A 16014-nucleotide genomic window follows, 5' to 3' on the forward strand; every position below is an offset into this window, starting at 1 on the left:
CATAAGGAAAAGAAAGTCCACTCAGGCAGACCCTCACCCTGGGGGAGTGAGTGGGCTGAGCCACAGACTGGGCATCCCAGTCCTAAGGTTCTACACAGAGGATACAAGCTCCCCTGTCTGCTAGGAGAAACACTGAGACAGATGGGACTGGAAAAGCCTAGACTCCACTCACAAACAGTGTACAGTTGCACACGAACAGTGTGCAGCTGCACACGAACAGTGTGCAGCTTGTCAACAAACCGGGCAAAAAGAGCTCTGTACTGGCAGCAGGCTTCCACCTAGAGGTGCTCCCCAATCTGAGTGGGGTGTGGGATCTAGGCCCTGGGTCCTGGAAAAAGACTTGGTCTAGCTATGCAGAGATAGCCCAGGGGCCTAGGGTGTGGTCCAGGTGGAGCAAGCTGCGACCATTGTCAGCGCTTATCCAAACAGCACCACAGGAACCACTGTGACCAGCACACCAAGATCCCTTGTTCCCAACTGAGTGAATGCTCCAGCCAAACCCACTCCATGTCACAGCTTGGCACTGGATCTGGAGCAGACAGGCCCTGGGAAAAGACTCAATCTAGGAATACAGGGATGGCCCAGGGTGTGGGATGATGACAACCATTGTTGGTGCTTACTCAAGGAGCACCTTGGGAACCACCATGTCAGCAAGCCACAGTCCTACTCCTAGGTGAGCAAATGCTCTGGCCCTGCATACTCCATGCTGCAGCTTGGCACTGGAACTTGTACAGACAGATTTTGGAAGAAGACTCAATCTAGGGATTCAGAGGAGGCTTGGGGGACTCTGGGGTATGATCCAGGCAGGGCACTGGCAGCAAACTTTGGTGGTAGGTCAATCAGTGCCAACGTGATTGGCACTGACCTCTGACAGCAGCACAGCCACCTCAATTCGTGCAGCCACAACACACTGACCCCCAGCCCCAGGCTAATGTATGATCCTGCCCTGCCCACTTCACACCACAAACTTGCACTAGATCTAGGGTGACCATAACAGGGGAAGAGACCCAACCTTGGGCTGCATCTGAGCTGAGCCCTGGACACCTATACATATAGCAAATCAGGGCTGTGAGTGCACAAATCTCACTTCAGCACTCCCCTTCTCTGAGGCAAAATATGCACTCAAAGAGAACAGGGCTTGTTCAATCCCAATCCTCAGGGCTTCTGCTCAGGCAACTGGGGAACAGCGACAGGGCAGTGACCATCACAGAACAGAGAGGAAGTCCACCTGACACCCTGTGAAGACTTTAGATCCTCCAGTACTAACTACAACCCCTATCAAGTTGAAAGTGACCAGCGCACCCTGAAGAAAGACAAGGTTGGGATCCACATCAAAAACAGCCCTTGCACCAAAGACACTGGGTACACACAGTCTACATAGGGATGCTCCCACATAAAAATACCCCTTCAAGAACACAACAGATAACTATTTCTCCTAAATTCATAAAGACAGAGAAAGTTAAGTAAAATAAAAGGCAGAGGAGCTATTCCCAATTAAAAGAGCAAGACAAAACCCCTGAAAGAAGGGGTGTGAAGGAGAGGAAGGTCATGACTAGGGACTCTTTCTCCTTGCTGCTCAAGAAATGTCTTCAGTTTCAGAATATGCCTTTCACATGAGTCATCTGAGTGCCCAGTTGTCTGGTGAAGTTGCCAGACCTACTGATTCCAAATCCATGAAAATGGTGAAGCTGTTTAGTGAGCAGCCTTTGGCCAATAGGAAGGAGACTTATGACTGGTATCTAAATCACAACACTTATTTTGCACTCATGGGAGCACTATATTTTCTTGACCTCTACAGAGACGAGCATCAAGACTTTAAGGATGAGCAGTTGCATCTGAAGAAGATTTGTGGAAAGTGGAAACCAAGAAAAGGAGAAGGGAAAAGAACAGCGAAAAAGAAATAGTGTTGGTCCATCAAGAGAGAAGACTTCCCTCAGGGACTGAGAGCAAGAGGAAGTGTATTTATTGTCCTTCCACATACTGGAGAAGTGTAAGCTTCCTAAGTTGAAGGTTATTTGGAGGAACACAGTCATCTCCATGTTGAAGTCTAATCCAGCTGAATTGTGACTTGTTTCATGAACACATTCTAATTCTGCAAAATTATTTGCCTTGGTTCTGTAATCTGAGGTTTACCTTATTCCCCAAAGAAATGAATGTATGATTATTGTTGAATGACTTGTTTGGGAGGGGATGGGATGTTGGGGGAGTGGAGGGGAAACTCATTAAATGAACATTCTTATTACTCTCTTCTTGCTTCCCCACTTAACCAGCCCTACCCTCTTTCATCTCTCTGGCTGTTCAGCCACTGTCTCACCACCAAGCTCACAAACTTTATGCACCTCTCCACCTACTCCTTTGAGAATATCTATAAGATAAATTTGTGGGATACAAGGCTGTGCCTGATATGAAAGTATTGAATACCTGCTGTATACAAGCTACCAGAGCCCTGGTAATACAATGTTTTGCAACAAACAAACAAACAATAACAAAAAACCCCAGAAGACTAAATAATTAAACAGAGATTATCAGTCTACCAGACATCAAGTTCAAAAAGGAGGTAATAAAAATTCTAACTGAATTAAGAAAGGTTATTGATATAAATGCAGACCATTGTAACAAGGAACTAGAAACCATAAAGATGACCCAGTTAAAAAAAAAATAGATAATTCAATTTCTGAGATAAAAAACAATGTAGAACAATGAATAGCCAACTGAATGACACAGAAAAATGAATAAGTGATCTGGAAGATAAGTAGAATAACAGAAATCACCCAGTCAGAATGGCAGACAGAAAAATGAAAAAACATGAAAGCAACATATGAGATATATGAGATGATATAAAATGCACCAACTTACACATAATAAGGGTTTCAGATGGAGAAGAGAGGGGGAAGGGGATCAAAGATGTATTTGAAGAAATTATGGCTGAAAATTTTCCCACCCAAAGAAGGAAACATGTACAGGAAGGATAGGGGGTTCCAAACAAGATGAACCCAAACAGACCCACACCAAGAGATAGCATAATTAAAATGACAAAAGTTAAAGATAGAGAATTCTAAAGGCAGCAAGAGAAAGAGAGTCATTTAAAAGAGAACCCCCATAAGTCTATCAACTGATTTCTCTGCAGAAACTTTGCAGGCCAGAAGGGAGTGATGTGATATATTTAAAGTGCTGAAAGGGAAAAACCTGCAACCTAGGATACACTACCCAGAAATATTATCATTTAGAATAGAAGGAGAAATAAAGAATTTCTCAGACAAGCAAAAACTGAAAGAATTAAGCAATACTAAACCTATCCTAAAAAATATTAAAGGGTTTTCTCTAAATGGAAAAGAAGCAGGAAACTATAAGAAAGGGAAAATCCCAATAATAATGACAAATAAATTTATAGTAAAGATTGAAGATCACTTAAGCCAGTACACAGGTTAAAAACAACAATAACAGCAACAAAAGAACTGTAAAAGTGACTATAACCAAAATAAGCAGTAAAAGGATAAACATGAAGATATAAACTAGACCATCAAAACCACAAAATGGGTCAGAGGGGAATAAAAAATTGTAGATCTCTTAGAATGTGTTTAAATTTAAATGATTATCAATTTAAAACAAGTAGATACAGTTATGGGAAAACATACATAACCCCATGGTAATCATAAATCAAAAACATACAATAAATTCACAAAAACCTAAAAGGAAGGAACTTAAACGTACTACAGAAGAAAATAATCAAACCATAACAGGAGAAACAAAAAGAAGAAATGAATAAAAAAAATACAAGAACAAATGGAAAACAAAGAATAAAATGACAATAAATACATGCCTATCAATAATTACTTTAAATGTCAATGGAATAAATGCTCCAATCAAACTACAGAATGGCTGATTGAATTTTAAAAAAGCCAAGAACCTGCAACATGCTGCTTACAAGAGACAAAAGACATCAAGGAAAAAGCCACACACAATCTGAAAGTGAGGGGTTGAAAAAAGATCTTTCATGAAAATGGAATGAAAAGAAATGACAAGAAAGCAGAGGTAACAATACTTATATCAGTCTATAATAAACAATAGACTTTAAAACAAAGGCTATAATGAAAGACAAAGAAGGATATTATGTAATGATAAAGGGATCAATACAAGAAGTGGGTATAACACTAGTTAACATATACACACCCAATACAGGAGCACCTAAATATATAAAACAAGTACTAAGAGACAAAAAAAAAAAGAGAGAAATTTGCAATAACACAATAATAGTAGGGGACTTTAACACCCCACTGACATCAATGGACAGATCATCCAGACAGAAAAGCAATAAGGCAACACAGGTCTACATAACAGATGAAATGGACTTAATTGATACATACAGGACAATACATTCAAAAAGAGAAGAATACACATTCTTTTCAAGTGTTCACAAAATATTCTCCAGGATAGACCTCATACTAGGTCACAAAACAAGCCTTAACAAATTTAAGAGGATAAATATTGAAACAACCTAAGTGTCCATCAACAGATGAATGGATAAAGAAGATGTGGTATATATACATATATATATATATATATATATATGTATATATACACACACACACAATGAAATGTTACTCAGCCATAACAAAGAATGAAATAATGTCATTTTTAGCAACATGGATGGAACTAGATATTATCATACTAAGTGAAGTAAGTCAGACAGAGACACATATCATATGATATCACTTATTTGTAGAATCTAAAAAATGTTACAAATGAACTTATTTACAACATAGAAACAGACTCACAGATATAGAAAAAAATCTTATGGTTACTAAAGGGGAAGGGCATAGGGAGGAATAAATTACTAGTTTTGTATTAACATACACACTGCTATATATAAAATAGATAAACAACAAGGACCTACTGTATAGCACAGGGAACTATATTCAATATCATTATACTAACCTATAATGGAAAATAATCTGAATTTATATATATATAAATCATTTTGCTGTACACCTAAAATTAAAACATTTTACATCAACTATACTTCAATAAAAATAGAGGATAAAAATGACAGCAAGCATCTTTTCTGACTACAGCAATATGAAACTAAAGATCAACTACAGAAAGAAAAATAGGAACAGACCAAAAATGTGGAGACTGAGCACAACTAACCCATACCAATGGGTTAATGATAAAATCAAAGAAATCAGAAAATACCTTTAGACAAATGATATTGAAAACAGAACATTACAAAATCTATGGGATGCAGCACAAGCAATTCTGAGAGAGAAGTTCATGGCAATACAGTTCTTCCTGAAGAAAACTAAAAATCTCAAGTAAACAACCTAAACTACCACCTAAGTTATCAGAAAAAGAACAAACAAAGGCTAGGGTCAGGGCTTCCCTGGTGGCGCAGTGGTTGAGAGTCCACCTGCCAATGCAGGGGACACAGGTTCATGCCCGGGTCTGGGAGGATCCCATATGCTGCAGAGTGGCTGGGCCTGTGAGCCATGGCCGCTGAGCCTGCACATCCAGAGCCTGTGCTCCGCAATGGGAGAGGCTGCAACAGTAAGAGGCCCGCATACCACAAAAAAAAAAAAAAAAAAAAAAGGCTAAGGTCAACAGAAGGAAGGAAATAATAAATATCAGAGAGGAAATAAATAAAATAGAGATCAAAAAGACAATAGAAAAGGTGAAACCAAGAGCTGGTTTTCTAAAAAGATAAACAAAATTGACAAATCTTTAGCCAAACTCATCAAAAAGAGAGGATCCAAATGAAAATATGAAATGAAAGAAGAGAAATAGCAACCAATATCACAGTGATACCAAAAAAAAAAAAGGAGAGAATACTAGGAACAATTATATGCCAACAAATCGGACAACCTAGAAGAAACGGACAAATTTCTAGAAACATACAGCCTGCAAAACTGAGTCAAGTAAAAACAATTTGAGCAGACAGATCACTAAATGTTGAAATGAATTGGTAAGACAGTTTACTGGGGAATTCTTCCAAACATATAAATCAGAACTTATACCTATCTTTCTCAAACTATTCCAAAACATTGGAGAGGAGAGAACACTCCCAAATTCATTCTACAAAGCCAACATTACCCAGATACTAAAACCAGAAAAAGACATTACCAAAAAAACAAAAAACAAAAAACAAAGAAAACAAGTTACAGGCCAATATCTTTGATAAATATAGATGCAAAAATTCTCAAAAAAATATTAGCAAACAGAATCCAACAATATGTAAAAAGGATTACACACCATGTTTAAGCTGGATTTATTCCAGGGTCACAGGGATGGTTCAACAAATGCAAATCAATCAGTGTGATACACCACATCAAGAAAAAGAAAGACAAAACCTACATGATCATCTCAATAGGTGCAGAAAAGCATTTGACAAAATTCAACATCCATTAATGGTAAAAACTCTCATCAATGTGGGTGTAGAGGGAACATATCTCAACATAATAAAGGCCATTATAACAAACCCACTGCCAACATAACACTCAACTGCTCAACGGTGAAAAGCTGAAAGCCTTCCTATTAAATTCAGGAATAAGACAAGGAGGTCTACTCTCACTGTTTCTATTTAACATAGTATTGGAAGTCCTAGCCACAGCAATTAGACAAGAAAAAGATATAAAATATATCCAAATTGGAAGAGAAAATGTAAACTGACACTATTTGCAGATGATATGATATAGAGAACCCTAAAGTCTCCACCCAAAGAACTTAAAAATGAATTCAGCAAGGTTTCATGATACAAGGTTAATACACAGAAATCTGTTGCTTTTCAATACACTAAAAATGAAATATCAGAAAGAAAATGTAAAAACACATTGTCATTTAAAATTGCATCAAGAGGATCAGATCAAGATGGTGGAGGAGGACACAGAGCTCACCTTCTACCACAAATATTAATACATCAAAACCACATCTACTTGTGGAATGATTCTCATAGAACATCTACTGAATGCTGGCAGAAGACCTCAGACTTCCAAAAGGGCAAGAAAATCTCCATATAACTGGGTAGGACAAAAGAAAACTGAAAAAAAAAAAGAGAGAGAGAAATGAATTGGGATGGGACCTGCACCCCTGGCAGGGAGCTGTGAAAGGGAAATGTTTCCACACACAGGGAAGTCCCCTCACTGGTGGGGAGATAAGCCAGGACAGAGAGGGAACTTCAAAGCCCTGGAGAAGAGCACAGGCACCTGTTTATGGAGGGCAAAGGGAGAGAGACCAACACAGATGGTCAGTGCCTTCGCACAGAACTTCCCAGCCTAAGACACTCATCCATTGGGGTGGGTGGAGGCTGAGTGCTGAGGCTTGGGCTTCAGAGGTCAGAGCCGGGGAGAGGACTGTGGTTGGCTGTGTGAAGACAGCCTGACAGGCCAGGGTGAGGTGCACCACAACCGAGGGAGTATGGGAAGAAGCCTGGGCCCATGAGAAAGGCAAGGTACCATTGTTGCGGGGTGCATGAGGAGAGGGACAGGACATTCATAGGAGCTTCTTTCTCTGTGTATATGCTCTCAGGCAGTAGGTGACTGCCTACATGAGCTCTGAGGGTGGGCATGAGCTGTGGCTGCCATGTCAGACTCCAGAGATGGGTGCAGAACGCTGCTGCCAGCAAGGGTCCTGCTAGCAGGTGCTAGTCACTGCCCCCACCTTCCCGGAAGCATGTGTGGCCCACCACCACAGCAACCAGGCCCCAACCACTGCCCCTGCCTCCCTAGGAGTGTGTGTGGCCCACTGGCAATGCCTCCAAGGATCCCACAACTGGGCACCAACTGCTGCCCCTGCCTTCCTGGGAGCATATGTGGGCCATGCACCTGGACACACCCTATCAAGAGGATAATGGTCAGCACACACTAAGGAAAGAGACAGCATCCAAACCAAAAACAGCCCTCATGCCAAAAAAATATTAAAGCCACATGAGCAACACAGGGATGCTCCCGCATATTAATAGCCATCCAAGTCTACAGTAGAAAATTGCTTCTCCTAAACTCACAGAGTAAGAGAAATATCAGCAAACTGAAGAAGCAAAGGAATCAATCCCAGTTAAAAGACCAAGAGAATTCCCCTGAAGGAATAATGAAACAGACTTCAGTCTAACAGATACTGAGCGCAAAAAGGAGGCAATGAAAATACTGAAGGAATTTAAAAAGGCTATTGACAGAAATGCAGACTACTGTAAAAAGGAACTCAAAATTATAAGGAGAATCCAAGAAAAATTAGAAAATTAATTTGCCAAGATGAAAGCTGAACTAAAGGCAATGAATAGAAGAATGAAAAATGCAGAATAAAGAATAAGTGATCTGGACACTAGAATAATGGAAATAACACAATCAAAACAGCAGACAGGTGAACAGCCTGCAAGGGGTTGGTGCACCAAGGCTGGCCGGGAGGGAGTCCAGGGAGAAGTCTGGACCTGCCGAAGAGGCAAAAGACTTTTTCTTCCCTCTTTATCTCCTGGTGCGCGAGGAGAGGGGATTGAGAACATTGCTTAAAGGAGCTCCAGAGACGGGCGCGAGCTGCAGCTAAAAGCACGGACCCCAGAGACAGACATGAGACGCTAACGCTGCTGCTGCAGCCACCAAGAGGCCTGTGTGCGAACATAGGTCACTATCCACACACCCCTTCCGGGGAACCTGTGCAGCCCGCCACTGCCAGGGTCCCGGGATCCAGGGACAGCTCCCCCGGGAGAACGCATGGCGCGCCTCAGGCTGGTGCAACATCACGCCGGCCTCTGCCGCCGAAGGCTTGCCAGGCACTCCGTGACCCTCCCTACCCCCAGCCTGGGTGGGCCAGAGCCTCCGAATCAGCGTCTCCTTTAACCCCGTCCTGTCTGAGCAAAGAACAGATGCCCTCCGGCAACCTACACGCACAGGCGGGGCCAAATCCAAAGCTGAGCCCCTGGGAGCTGTGAGAACAAAGAAGAGAAAGGGAAACCTCTCCCAGCAGCAGCAGAAGCAGTGGATTAAAGCTCCACTATCAACTTGATGTACCCTGCATCTGTGGAATACATGAATAGACAACGAATCATCCCAAATTAAGGTGGATTTTGAGAGCAAGATTTATTATTCTTTCCCCTTTTCCTTTTTTTGTGTGTATGTGTATGCTTCTGTGTGAGATTTTGTCTGTATACCTTTGCTTCCAACATTTGTCTGAGAGTTCTGTCAATCTTTCTTTTTTAAAATTTTTTTCATAATAATTACTCTTTATTTTAATAACCTTATTTTATTTTACTTTATCTTCGTTCTTTCTTTCCTTCCTTCCCTCCTTAAGACAACGAATCATCCCAAATTGAGCAGGTGGACTTTGAGAGCAAGATTTATGATTTTTTCCTCTTTTCCTCTTTTTGTGAGTGTGTATGTGTATGCTTCTGTGTGAGATTTTGTCTGTATAGCTTTGCTTCCACCATTTGTTCCAGGATTCTATCCATCCGTTTTTTTGGTTTTTGGGGTTTTTTTCCTCTTAATATTTTTTTAAAAATAACTTTATTATATTTTATCTTACTTTATTTTTTTTTATTTTTTTTATTTTTTTTTTTTTCTTGCGTTATGCGGGCCTCTCACTGTTGTGGCCTCTCCCATTTGCGGAGCACAGGCTCCGGACGCGCAGGCTCAGCGGCCATGGCTCACGGGCCCAGCCGCTCCGCGGCATGTGGGATCCTCCCGAAACGGGGCACGAACCTGCGTCTCCTGCATCGGCAGGCGGACTCTCAAGCACTGCGCCACCAGGGAAGCCCCTTATCTTACTTTATTTTACTTTATCTTCTTTCTTTCTTTTTTTTACTTCCTTCCCTCCTTCCTTCCTTGCTCCCGCCCTCCCTCCCCCCCTCCTTTCTTTCTTTCTTCTACTTCTACTAATTCTTTCTTTCTACATTTTCTCCCTTTTCTTCTGAGCCATGTGGATGAAAGGCTCTTGGTGCTACAGCCAGGAATTAGCCAGGAGTTAGTGCTGTGCCTCTCAGGTGGAAGAGCCAACTTCAGGACACTGGTCCACAAGAGACTGGTCCACGCAAGATCATATCTTGCGTCACAAATCAAGCCTTGGTAAATTTAAGAAAACTGAAATTGTATCAAGTATCTTTTCCGACCACAACGCCGTGAGACTAGATATCAATTACAGGAAAAGATCTGTAAAAAATACAAACACATGGAGGCTAAACAATACACTACTTAATAACGAAGTGATCACAGAATAAATCAAAGAGGAAATTAAAAAATACCTAGAGACAAACGACAATGGAGACACAACGACCCAAAACCTATGGGATGCAGCAAAAGCAGTTCTAAGAGGGAAGTTTATAGCAATACAAGCCCACCTTAAGAAGCAGCAAACATCTCGAATAAACAACCTAACCTTGCACCTCAAGCAATTAGAGAAAGAAGAACAAAAAAACCCCAGAGTTAGCAGAAGGAAAGAAATCATAAAAATCAGATCAGAAATAAATGAAAAAGAAATGAAGGAAACGATAGCAAAGATCAATAAAACTAAAAGCTGGTTCTTTGAGAAGATAAACAAAATTGATACACCATTAGCCAGACGCATCAAGAAGAAAAGGGAGAAGACTCAAATCAATAGAATTAGAAATGAAAAAGGAGAAGTAACAGCTGACACCGCAGAAATGCAAAGGATCATGAGATTACTACAAGCAACTCAATGCCAATAAAATGGACAACCTGGAAGAAATGGACAAATTCTTAGAAATGCACAACCTGCTAAGACTGCATCAGGAAGAAACAGAAAATATGAACAGACCAATCACAAGCACTGAAATTGAAACTGTGATTAAAAATCTTCCAACAAACAAAAGCCCAGGACCAGATGGCTTCAGAGGCGAATTCTATCAAATATTTAGAGAAGAGCTAACACCTATCCTTCCAAACTCTTCCAAAATATAACAGAGGGAGGAACACTCCCAATCTCATTCTACGAGGCCACCATCACCTTGATACCAAAACCAGACAAGGATGTCACAAAGAAAGAAAACTACAGGCCAATATCACTGATGAACATAGATGCAAAAATCCTCAACAAAATACTAGCAAACAGAATCCAACAGCACATTAAAAGGATCATACACCATGATCAAGTGGGGTTTATTGCAGAATGCAAGAATTCTTCAGTATTCGCAAATCAATCAACATGATACACCATATTAACAAATTGAAGGAGAAAAACCATATGATCATCTCAATAGATGCAGAGAAAGCTTTTGATAAAATTCAACACCCATTTATGATAAAAACCCTGCAGAAAGTAGGCGTAGAGGGAACTTTCCTCAACATAATAAAGGCCATATATAACAAACCCACAGCCAACATTGTCCTCAATAGTGAAAAAATTAAGCATTTTCACTAAGATCAGGAACAAGACAAGGTTGCCCACTCTCACCACTCTTATTCAACATAGTTTTGGAAGTTTTAGCCACAGCAATCAGAGAAGAAAAGGAAATAAAAGGAATCCAAATCGGAAAATAAGAAGTCAAGCTGTCACTGTTTGCAGATGACATGATACTATACATAGAGCATCCTAAAAATGCTAACAGAAAACTACTAGAGCTAATCAATGAATTTGGTAAAGTAGCAGGATACAAAATTAATGCACAGAAATCTCTGGCTTTCCTATACACTAATGATGAAAAATCTGAAAGTGAAATCAAGAAAACGCTCCCATTTACCGTTGCAACAAATAGAATAAAGTACCTAGGAATATACGTACCTAAGGAGACAAAAGACCTGTATGCAGAAAATTATAAGACACTGATGAAAGAAAATAAAGATGATACAAATAGATGGAGAGATATACCATGTTCTCGGATTGGAAGAATCAACATTGTGAAAATGACTCTACTACCCAAAGCAATCTACAGATTCCATGCAATCCCTATCAAACTACCCCTGGCATTTTTCACAGAACTAGAACAAAAAATTTCACAATTTGTATGGAAACACAAAAGACCCCAAATAGCCAAAGCAATCTTGTGAATGAAAAACAGAGCTGGAGGAATCAGGCTCCCTGACTTCAGACTATACTACAAAGCTACATTCATCAAGACAGTATGGTACTGGCACAAAAACAGAAAGATCAATGGAACAGGATAGAAAGCCCAGAGATAAACCCATGCACATATGGTCACCTTATCTTGATAAAGGAAGCCGGAATGCACAGTAGAGAAAGGACAGCCTCTTCAATAAGTGGTACTGGGAAAACTGGCCAGCTACATGTAAAAGTATGAGATTAGATAACTCCCTAACACCATACACAAAATAAGCTCAAAATGGATTAACGACCTAAATGTAAGGTCAGAAACAAACTCTTAGAGGAAAACATAGGCAGAACACTCTGACATAAATCACAGCAAGATCCTTTTTGACCCACCTCCTAGAGAAATGGAAATAAAAACAAAAATAAACAAATGGGACCTAATGAAACGTCAAACTTTTGCAAAGCAAAGGAAACCATAAACAAGACCAAAAGACAACCCTCAGAATGGGAGAAAATATTTGCAAATGAAGCAACTGACAAAGGATTAATCTCCAAAATTTATAAGCAGCTCATGCAGCTCAATAACAAAAGAACAAACAATCCAATCCAAATATGAGCAGAAGCCCTCAATAGACATTTCTGCAAAGAAGATATACAGACTGCCAACAAACACATGAAAGAATGCTCAACATCATTAATCATTAGAGAAATGCAAATCAGAACTACAATGAGATATCATCTCACACCAGTCAGAATGGCCATCATCGAAAAATCTAGAAACGATAAATGCTGGAGAGGGTGTGGAGAAAAGGGAACACTCTTGCACTGCTGGTGGGAATGTGAATTGTTACAGCCACTCTGGAGAACAGTATGGAGGTTCCTTAAAAAACTACAAATAGAACTACCATATGACCCAGCCATTCCACTACTGGGCATATACCCTGAGGAAACCATAATTCAAAAAGAGTCATGTACCAAAATGCTCATTGCAGCTCTATTTAAAATAGCCCAGGGATGGAAACAACCTAAGTGTCCATTATTGGATGAATGGATAAAGGAGATGTGGCACATATATACAATGGAATATTACTCAGCCGTAAAAAGAAATAAAATTGAGCTATTTGTAATGAGGTGGATAGATCTAGAGTCTGTCATACAGAGTGAAGTAAGTCAGAAAGACAAATACCATATGCTAGCATATATATGGAATTTAAGGAAAACAATGTCATGAAGAACCTAGCGGTAAGACAGGAATAAAGACACAGACCTACTAGAGAATGGACTTGAGGATATGGGGAGGGGGAAGGGTAAACTGTGACAAAGTGAGAGAGAGGCATGGACATATATACACTACCAAACTTAAGGTAGATAGCTAGTGGGAAGCAGCCGCACAGAACAGGGAGATCAGCTCAGTGCTTTGTGACCACCTGGAGGGGTGGGATAGGGAGGGTGGGAAGGAGGGAGATGCAAGAGGGAAGAGATATGGGGACATATGTATATGTATAACTGATTCACTTTGTTATAACACAGAAACTAACACACCACTGTAAAGCAATTATACTCCAATAAAGATGTAAAAAAAAAAAAAAAGGAATATAGCAATTCTAAACCAATCCTAAAAGAAATATTGAAAGGTCTTCTCTAAATAGAAAAGAAGCAAAAAGACAGAGGAAGGAGGAAACCACAATTGCAAAGTATATCACTTACATTAGCCAGTATACAGATCAAAAAGAAAAAACAACTCTATTTGGGAAAGCGAAGATAATCACAAGGAACAGCAAAAGGATATATATGAAGATTTTAAAAAGGACATCAAAATAATAAAATATGTGAAAGGAGAATAAGAAAATGTAGATTCTTTTTTTTTAGAATGTGTTTGAGCATATATGACTATTAGTCCAAGGCAAGCAGATATAGGAAGGGGTTAACATACTTAAAAAACAGGGCTATTAGAAATAAAAAACATACAATATATTCACAAAAACCAAAAGGAAGAGAACATAAGCATAAAATAAAATCATCAAACCACAAAAAGAAAAGAAAAAGAAAGGAACAAAGAAGAAACATAGAATCAACTGGAAAAGGAGGTTTAAAGTCACAATAAATATATATGTATCAATCATTACCTTAAATGTCAAGGGACTGAATGCTCCAATCAAAAGGTATAGAGTGGCAGACTGGATTAGAAAAACAAGAGCCTACAATATGATACCTACAAGAGACCCACCTTAGGGCAAAGGGCACACATAGATTGAAAGTAAGTGGTTGGAAGAAGGTGCTTCATGCAAACAGAAATGACAAGAGATTGGGAGTTGCAATACTCATATCAGATAAAATAGACTTTAAAACTAAGGCCATAAAGAAGGATAAAGAAGGACACTATATAATGATAAAAGCATCAATACAAGAAGAGGACTTTACTCTCATCAGAATATATGCACCTAATATAGGAGCTCCCAAATACATAAAATGAATACTAACAGACACAAAGGGAGAAACTGATGGGAATACAATAATAGTTGGAGACTTTAATGCCCTGCTCACGTCAATGGACAGATCTTCTAGACAAAAGATCAGTAAGACAACAGATAATCCTAAATGATACAACAGTTAGACTTAGTTGATATTTTCAGGACATTACATCCATAAAAACAGAATACACATTCTTTTCAAGTGCACCTATAACATTCTCTAGGATTGACCACATACTAGGACACAAAGCTAACCTCACCAAATTTAAGAGTATAGAAATTGGGCTTCCCTGGTGGCAGTGGTTAAGAATCCACCTGCCAATGCAGTGAACATGGGCTCAAGCTCTGGTGCGGGAAAATCCCACATGCCATGGAGCAACTAAGCCCATGCACCACAGCTACAGAGCCTATGCTCTAGATCCCATGAGCCACAACTATGGAGCCTGTGAGCCACAACTACTGAAGCCCGTGTGCCTAGAGCCTGTGCTCTGCACAAGAGAAGCCACCACAATGAGAAGCTTGCACACTGCAATGAAGAGTAGCCCCCGCTTGCCACAACCAGAGAAAGCCCGTGCATAGCAATGAAGACCCAACACAGCCAAAAATAAATAAATAAATACATTTATTAAAAAATGAGTATAGAAATTATTTTAAGCATCTTCTTTGACCACAACAGCATGAAACTAGAAATCAACCACAGGAAAAGAAATGGAAAAAAAAAAAAAAAGGTTAAATGGAGACTAAACAACATGCTCCTAACAAGCTAATGGGTTAATGAGGAAATCAAAAAGGAAATTTAAAAACACCTTGAGATAAATGACAATGAAAACACAACCATACAAAATCCATGGGATGCAGCAAAAGCAGTTCTTAGAGAAGAGTTCATTAAGATACAGGTCTTCCTTAGAAAAAAAAAAAACTCAAACAACCTAACCTGCCACCTTAAAGAATTAGAAAAAGAACAGGTTGTGGAAAGATGGTGGAGGAGTAAGACGCGGAGATCACCTTCCTCCCCACAGATACACCAGAAATACATCTACACGTGGAACAACTCCTACAAGAACACCTACTGAACGCTGGCAGAAGACCTCAGACCTCCCAAAAGGCAAGAAACTCCCCACGTACCTGGGTAGGGCAAAAGAAAAAAGAAAAAACAGAGACAAAAGCATAGGGACGGGACCTGCACCAGTGGGAGGGAGCCGTGAAGGAGGAAAGGTCTCCACACACTAGGAAGCCCCTTAGCGGGCGGAGACTGAGGGAGGCGGAGCGGGGAGCTTCGGAGCCGCGGAGGAGAGCGCAGCCACAGGGGTGCGGAGGGCAAAGCGGGGAGATTCCCGCACAGAGCATCGGTGCCGACCGGCACTCACCAGCCCGAGAGGCTTGTGTGCTCGCCCGCCGGGGCAGGCGGGGCTGGGAGCTGAGGCTCGGGTTTCGGTCAGAGCTCAGGGAGAGGACTGGGGTTGGCGGCTTGAACATAGCCCGAAGGGGTTAGTGCGCCACGGCTAGCCGGGAGGGAGTCCGGGGAAAAGGCTGCACCTGCTGAGGAGGCAAGAGACTTTTTCTT

General features: G+C 40.5%; 1 pseudogene; it reads left to right on the plus strand.

Annotated features, from left to right (window-relative positions):
* The first annotated feature begins 1583 nt into the window (after positions 1 to 1583).
* LOC103084924 (28S ribosomal protein S33, mitochondrial pseudogene) lies at positions 1584 to 1904 on the plus strand (annotated as a pseudogene).
* Positions 1905 to 16014: the final 14110 nt, after the last annotated feature.

The sequence above is a fragment of the Lipotes vexillifer genome, unplaced genomic scaffold (genome assembly GCF_000442215.2).
Source record: "Lipotes vexillifer unplaced genomic scaffold, Lipotes_vexillifer_v1.1 scaffold265, whole genome shotgun sequence".
Classification (NCBI taxonomy): domain Eukaryota; kingdom Metazoa; phylum Chordata; class Mammalia; order Artiodactyla; family Lipotidae; genus Lipotes; species Lipotes vexillifer.